Source organism: Mustela lutreola, chromosome 2 (genome assembly GCF_030435805.1).
Source record: "Mustela lutreola isolate mMusLut2 chromosome 2, mMusLut2.pri, whole genome shotgun sequence".
Taxonomy (NCBI): domain Eukaryota; kingdom Metazoa; phylum Chordata; class Mammalia; order Carnivora; family Mustelidae; genus Mustela; species Mustela lutreola.
In genome coordinates this window covers 107,615,731-107,624,060 of record NC_081291.1, presented here as the reverse complement: position 1 = coordinate 107,624,060, position 8,330 = coordinate 107,615,731, and positions in this window count along the sequence as shown.

Sequence of the window (8,330 nt, the reverse complement as noted above, 5' to 3'; positions counted from 1 at the left end):
GAACAGGGACTTGAGCTATTTTAGTTCTCACTTGAAGGAAGAGAAGCCCACGGAGGGGGAGGCAGGTGGAATCAGATCACAGAGGGCCTCGCTATGGGAAAAAGGATTGTCATGGAGCCAGAGTGACTGTAGACAGACTTAACTGGGTTAAGACTGTGACGGCCTGGAAGAGAATGTTGGCAATGGAGATGAAGCAAAATGGGCAGGTCCAACCTATCTCACGATGACAGAAACGAAGGACCTTGCCAATGGACTGGCTGTGGAGTTGTGAGGAAGAGAGGAATGAAGGATAAATCTTGATTTGGGGCTTAAGCCAAAACCATTTATTTCTGGAGGGGGTGGTGAGGCCATTTATTAAAATGGAGAAGGTTAGGGAAGGCACGTGTTGGAGGTGAGAGGGAGGGAACCAAGAGTTCTGTTGGCTTTAAGAAGCTTGTTAAACATCTTTGGTGAAAGGCGAGCAAGTCATTGGCTCTGTGAGTTCAGTGGCTGGAGCATCCCCTTACCTAGGGTCTTTCTTCCTGTCTGGTGACATTTTTCAAAATCCCAAGGTCTCCAGGGAGACAGGAGCGTGGTTCTTCCTACCAGAAGCCTCCTCTTTCTCCAGCGGTTCAGCTGAGCATAGGTACCCTGCAGGCTGTGAGAACCATGGGTATGCTAGGGAACTTATAAGTAGCCCAGAAGTTTCCAAACTCCTTCACCTACAATACTCCTACAAAGTATTTTGTACTTCAAAAGCTTCCTGCAGCATCTTTAGTGCTGTGTCTAGCTTCAGCAGAGTTAGGTGTCTTGGGGCTTCGAGGATAAACCAGGTGGAGGGATGGGTGGGGACTGGGGAGGAGCTGCAGGTGACCCTGGACAGTATTCCCAGGATGCCAGGCTCCAAGCTGCTTGGTTAATTAAGAAAACAGAAGAAAGCTTTTGCTTTGCTCAGACCAGCTTCCTGCACAAAGAGCCTGGTAGGGGAAAAAAGCCAGAAATGCCTGCACTCAGGGCAGGCCAAACCTCATGGAAGGGCGCTGACTCAGAAGTAGCAGCTGCGTGCCCTGGAAGCTGGCAGTTGTGGGCACAATCGAAGATCTATTAAAACACTGGTATGCTCCCCACACCAGTCCCTCTGCGGGTACTTCCTCTCAGTTTCAGCTCCTCCAAAGGCTTCTTTGCTGTTTAATTAACCTAGAGCCTAGGGGCCCGAGAAGGGGGCAGTCTGAACAGGCGGAGGGACGCTGCACGGGGAGCCTAAGACCCAGGGCTTGTCTTGCTTTCCACCCCCTCGCCACCCCCACCTCCCACAGGGGCCTGCAGTTCCCCAACTATGAACCGATCTGCCTTGCCCTCCTCTGCTTCCAGGGGTCATCCCGAAAGAAAAGGGAATGCACATGGCCATACTCTGTTAAACTGTCAGCTCCTCTCCAAGTTTAATGGTTTCCGTGACATAGCACCTGCACAGTAGGACAATGCATATATGCTTAACCTATCTTAGAAGTCATCCTAAAAGAAAATTAAAAGAGATCCTACTTTTCTGGTTGTAAAGCAGTTGAAGAGGGCAGAAACGGATAATTCCAAAATTCCTAAAGTTTCCTGCAGTTGATACTACCTCTCCCTGGCCCCAGGGAGGGGAAGCTGTAACTGGGTGCCGGAGAATGATTGCAGGATCTGCAAAGAAAGTGCTGTCAGACTGAGCAAATAGAAACATGAAGCCTCCAGTTAAAATGGAATTTTATTTTTTAATTTTTTTAAAAGATTTTATTTATTTATTTGACAGAGATCACATGTAGGCAGAGAGGTAGGCAGAGAGAGGAAGAAGCAGGCTCCTTGCCAAGCAGAGAGCCCGAAGTGGGGCTCGATCTTAGGACCCTAGGATCATGACCTGAGCCGAAGGCAGAGGCTTAACCCACTGAGCCACCCAGGTGCCCCTAAACTGGAATTTTAGATAAACAGCAAATAATTGTTGATACAAGTATGTTCTAAATATTGCATGGGATATGCTTATACTATAACATATTTTTAATTTTATTTATTTATATATTTATTTATTTATTTTTCAAGATTTTGTTTATTTATTTGACAGAGAGAGACACAGCAAGAGAAGGAACACAAGCGGGGGGGGGGGGGAGTGGGAGAGGGAGAGGCAGGGTTCCTGCTGAGCAGGGAGCCTGACGTGGGGCTCCATCCCAGGATTGTGGGATCATGACCTGACCTAAGGCAGACATGTAGCAACTGAGCCACCCAAGCACCCCTATACTAAAATATTTTTATTGGTTGTCTGAAATTGGAATAGAATTGGGCATTTTGGCTTTAATCCGGCAAGTCTACAGGATGCTTGGGCATCAAAGAGGGGATTCAGCAGGCCTAGAAGCCACTTGGATCACTACTGTGGCTTACCCATGGCTCCAAGAGAGAGCTCTGCCTTCAGGGTCGGGGCTCCTTACCTTTAAGCAATTTGGATTAAGGAAATGGTCTGTCTTCGTTAACTCAGTCCATCTGTGTGAGGGCCTCCTAGGTACAGGAGGGCATTGTCTAAATATGTAAGGCTACAGACCCAGTCACCAGCCACTCAAACCTCAGGAGTTGAAAGGGAGAACAGAAGATTAGACTCAAAGGAGAAGCCAGGTAAGAAGAGTAGGAGGCGCTTAGCTGGGGAGAAGGACCAAGGAGAAAGCAAGGTTGAGGGGTTTCCCATCTTGTGAAGCCACTTTCCCCACTGACTGGAGACTTGGGTCCCACGTCTGTCATGTCCTTATGCAACTCTTCCCTGCAAGGTCCACGTACTGGGGCTGATAATGGGCTTTGGACGCAGGCTTTTCTGTGAGGTGAGGGGAAGCAGAGAGAGAGAGAGAGCACGCGCATTACCTCAGGCAAACGCTGCACCTGAGAACAACAAATCTGGGCGCCTGGGTGGCTCAGTGGGTTAAAGCCGCTGCCTTCGGCTCAGGTCATGGTCTCAGGGTCCTGGGATCGGGCCCCCGCATTGGGCTCTCTGCTCAGCAGGGAGCCTGCTTCCCTCCCCCCCTCTCTCTGCCTGCCTCTCCATCTACTTGTGATTTCTCTCTCTGTCAAATAAATAAATAAAAAATCTTTAAAAAAAAATGAACAACAAATCTGAGATTTTCTGCTGTGGCTTGTCATTGGCAACATCAGAAGTGCACACAAAGGAAACAAAGAAAACTGGCCACTGACTGCCAGATCCTAGGCATGGAAGACACTTGTCTAGACCCAGAGTCTCCTTCCTTCCCTCCCTTCCTGCCTTTTCTTATTTTTTCTTTCTTTCTTTTTTTAAAAGATTTTATTTATTTATTTATTTGACAGAGAGAGCACAAACAGGGAGAGCAGTAGGCAGAGGGAGGGGGAGAAACGGCACCCACCCCCGCTGCCACTGCTGAGCCAGACGTCCTACGTGGGGCTCGATCCCAGGACCCTGGGATCATGACCTGAGCCGAAGGCAGATGCCACTGAAGTGGCCCTCCTCATTATTTCTTGACCAGCCACCAGGTAGAGGGCCCTTATCTGACTCAGGGGAGAATCAGCCAGAGTCCCACAGATAAAATGTTTATAATCAGAGGCAAGAAAATTAAGAAGGGAACAGATTGAGGACTGAGAAATCATGCCCAGTGGGCAATGCAGGAAAGCTCCCTGGAGGAACTAGCGTCTTGTTCCGAGTCCTGAAGAACACGTGGAATTTAGACATGTGAAAATAGGGAAGAAAGAAGACACACATGAACAGAGGACAGAGGACAGAGGGTGAGGCAAGGAGCAGACATGCAGAAGCCCAGAGGCACATGAAGAAAGCGGTGGTCAGGATGATTCCAGACCGTTCTGAAGTCGGTTTCAGGGTTTAAATCAGGGACTCAAGGGAAAGCAAAGTTTGCATGGTCCTGGGATGCTCAGAGAAACGTTCTGACCCACTTGTTTACCGGCTTTTCTCTTTCCCCTCTCTTGGACACATCTTTCTCTGTTGGAGACTCATTTATAATTCAGGCAGCCCCCTTCAGAGGGAGCAGGTGTTTCTCTGGGATGAACCACCTTGGGAAACGGAACGCACAAGTGGAAAAAAAAAAAAAGCATGTCACCGCACAGCCAGGCAGAGAGAAGCCCAGGTTGAGGCAAGGACAGAGCGGGGAGGAGGCCAGTTGGTTCGAGGTGACAAGGCAGCAAAGCAGAAAGTGATTCCCTTCCCACACCCCACTTCTGAAATCTGGATTGACGTTAACCCCCTTTAGCCCCACTGGGCGAGAGTCTATCATTAGGCTGCCTTTCTTTGAGTCTGAACACCTCCTCCTTCAAGAGGTCTCTTTTAAAATGCTCACATCCGCATGAAGGACTGTCCACCTCAGGATTCTCAGAAAGCAGAGCCCGGGGAATGGCACAAGGAGATCAGCTTCATTAGGGGGCGGGATCTCAAGGAGCGGAAGTGAGGGAGAAGGGGTGTGGGGCTGAGGGAGAGCTAAGAGAAAGGCATATTCTGAGCTGGCCACAACCTGCAAACCACAGCTGCTCATTTCGTGACAGCATCAGCTGAGAGGTCATAGGATGAGCACACTCAACGTTCCTTCTCAGTCTAGAGGAGGAAGAGAGAAGAAGCATCCACTGGCTCCTATCTCTTAACGGAGACATTTGGCCCACAGGGCCTCATTCCTCCACTCCTCTCCACTGCACATGCCTGAACATCAGGAAGGCTGCCAAGCATTCTATGTGTTAGGATCAACAGGGAAGCTCCGTGACTACGGGGCAAACGGTGTGGCCTTGAAGTGAGGCACTGTGGGGTCAGGCCCAGGTGAAGGTTGTTGGGGCCCACATAGAGCTGGTCGCTGCAGTGAAGACTGGGGATGCCTAAGAGGTATCTGGTTCAGGGACAGTCCTACACCTTGCTATGAGCAGCTCCCACCTAGGTGACCAGTTCTCTCTTTAGCAGGTGCCTGCCCGCAGGGGTGAACTGCTGAGAGAGAGCAGGAGTTGGACACAGACTGGGCCTAGCTGTTGGGAGGACAGGGGCTGGGGTCAGGGAGGGCTGTGGGCAAGCTCACTTCCCCATGCTCTGACCCAGGGTAGGGTGTGGCCTGGCTGCTTCCCTGGGAGGCCCCCAGACGTCTCCTCCGGCCTCTGCAAACAAATACACCCCCCCCCCCCCCCGCAACAAAGAGCATTAAAGGGACTCCTGAGGTCCCAGCATTATTAATGGCCTATTCCATCAGGGGAAATCAATACCTGTTTAGAAAGGGCCTTGGGGAAGAAACTAGTTCTGATTGAGAAAAGGGAAAAGTGAATGCCTGCATTCCACGAGGATGAGAGGAGGAGTCAGGATCTCCCCCAGACTCACAGTGTCTCTATAAACCTTTGACTGACACCTGCCAGGAAAGAGGGTCTGTGTGTATGAGTTGAAATTAACCACTAGACTAATTTCTTAATCTGATTTTCCCTTACCTATTCAGAGATCCCAATTCCAAAACACCCAGTTTTCTAAAATGCAATAGGACCTTCTTTCCCCAAACACTCAGGAAATGAAATAGGCTTTTAAAGCTCTGGAGGACACTTTTGAAATGCTGCGTGCTTTGCTTTCCATTTGGCAGCGAAAGTGAAAACAAGCCCAGATTCCATCTGAATGGCACAGTGTTTATCTAATACTTTTCTCCAGGAGCTCCAAGCTCTGCTGGAGGTAAACATTTTCTTCTTTCCCCCCAAGGGAAATAGGTGGTCAGCATTACTGGCTCAGTTTGGCCGCCGGAGAAGCAAAGCCCGTGATGAGCGAATGGTCTGTCCAAAAGAAAACAGTGACCGTGTTGGCAGACCTGTTCAACACCTCCTGTCTTCTCCATTAAGGTGCTGTTTCAGAGCAGAAATTACTGTAAAGACCCTTGATCAAGACCCTCCTTCTAAAGGGTGGGGCCGGGGTGGGGTGGGGTAGGGAAGGGGGCACCACAGATCACAGAGGGCCATTCCTTCACGGTCTGAAATTTTTTGCTTGCTTCCTTTGTCCCTCGCCCTGCAGGACTAAATCTGGGTGCCCAGCATTCCATTAACCCAGTGAGGGCTCCCCTGGGGCCACCCCATACTTTGTCCAGATGAGGAGGCTGGCATTCACCCCAGTAACCTAGAGTGGTTTATGTCATGACCTAATGATACTTGAGTTCAATTCCCCTCTGTTAAGGGCCTTCCGTGTTCTATTCTGAGCATGCACTAAGCGGCTGCATGAGGCTGCCCTTGGCAGAGGCAGAAGAGAGAACCATTCGGTGCTGACTCCGGTGACTGTGGCTCCTCCAGGGACTGTGGCAGGCACGGGATGCTGGCATTCTGCTACCAGCCTCCTAGCTACAGGGGAAAGCAGTGTCGGGCTGTGGACAGTTGTCCCAGCTTTGGTTCAAACCCCAGTGCCCTCATAATTCTTGGTCTTGGGGAGGTGACGTGTTTTGCCTTGCTAAACTTGGGCTTCCTCATCTGTAAAATAAAGGTAGTGACCTCTACCTGAAGAGTGAGAGGATTCCATTGTATCCTATCTGTGTATTCGTGGCACCCAGGAGGCATCCAATAATCTGGGCATTGTTATGCCTGTTTTAGTTCTGAGCGTTTCTAGGTGATCCGGTTTTGTCCGAATGGAAGCTGTGCTTCCCTGGTTCCCTTTGTCCGTACTGTTCAGGCTTGTATCGGTCAGGGAGGTCCACAGGTGGAAAATTACAGGCATTCTTGAGCGTGCCTCAAATCACACCCACTGTTCCCACAGGAAAATCAGGAAGCTTCCATTGTAGGGCCCAGGCCCCCGTCTGCAGGGCAGGGTAGAGCGGTGTTTGAACACAGTTGTTTTCCTTTGCAGATCTCTTTGGAAATCCAAAAGGGCAAGGCCTGTTGCTAATGAGACAGTGTTTTCCATCTCTGTCTTCTCCATCAGATGTGGTCTATTAGACTGGGGGCGGGGGATGGGTATCTGATCTCCACGGACTCGGGATCTCTCCCAGATTTCCTTACTGGCCAGGAGAACTCCTTAGGAAAAAGAAAAAAATCATCAGGGGAAAAAGAACAACATGGTTCCTGGGGAAGCTACCCGGCTCGCCTCCCTCCTTCTCCTATTCCTCCCCATCACTTCAGCAGCTGCTTTTCAGATGCCAGCACAGCTGACCTTGACACTGACAGACAAGCCCTACCTCCTCCCACACAACCCAATCCCACGGGGCTGCTCTCCCTGAAAGGTATAGCATTGTACCATTTGTGCCCTTGCACAGGCACACACAGCCATGAGTGGGCCAACACATGTTACAGATGTGTACAATTTGTGCAGGAGAAGGGTGTATCTTTATCTTCTTCTGGTGTTGGGGAGGTTATCTATGGGCTTTTTTATTTTTTCAGAGGTTACATGAGGAACTGGGTACCTTCCTTGTATGAGCTGAATCGTCCCCCTATCCCCCTGCCCTGGCAAATTTGTATGTTGAAGTCCTAATTCCTAGTATCCCAGAATGTGACTGTATTTGGAGTTGAGACCCCTGGGATGGCTTAGTTGGTTAGGCATCTGCCTTAGGCTTAGGTCATGATCCCAAGGTCCTGGGATCGAGTCCTGCTGAAGAGGGAGCCTGGTTGTCCCTCCACCTGCTTTGCCTGCTAGTCCCCCTGCTTGTGTGCTCTCTCTGTCCTCCCCCCAACAATGACAAATAAGTAAAATCTTTTAAGAAATTAAAAAAAAAAAAGTAATTAAAGTAAGATGAGCTCATATGAATTGGCCCTAATCCAGTATGTCTGGTGTCCTCAAGAGGAAACTTAGACACCAACAGGGACAGATGAAACACACAAGGGAGGGTGGCCACCCACAAGCCAAGAACGAGGCTTCAGTACTAACCGACCCTGCTGACGCCTCAGTGGTGGACTTCTAGCCTCCAGAACTGACAGAAAATTAATTCCTGTTGTTTAAGCCCCCCAGTGTAGCGACTTTATCACAGCTGCCCTGCAGGCCATTTGTTGTTTTGAATTGGCAATCTTTTTCCTGAGTTTGAGGGGTATATTCAAAGGGAGCTGGTTTTATTGATGAGGAAGGCGTATTAGAAACCACCTCGCGAGCTGTTGGCAGATTTAGGGAAGGACAAAACGCATGCCCCTGCTTGCCAATGTTGGTACGTCTGCGTTGCAGACCTTCAACCGTAGCGGTCATCAGAAAGGCTGGATCGATTTGTCCCAACATGTAAGGTTGTGAGTTCATGAGAATTGCCCTGCCAGGAAAAAATGAACAATTATGGCAGCAAGTTCTTCATCTTAAAAAGTGATTTACAAGCATCATTAGAGAACTCAATATTTGTTTCACTTAAAAGGCTCTTTTCTTTTATTTAATAAGAAGTATGTTTCTGCCAGTCGTA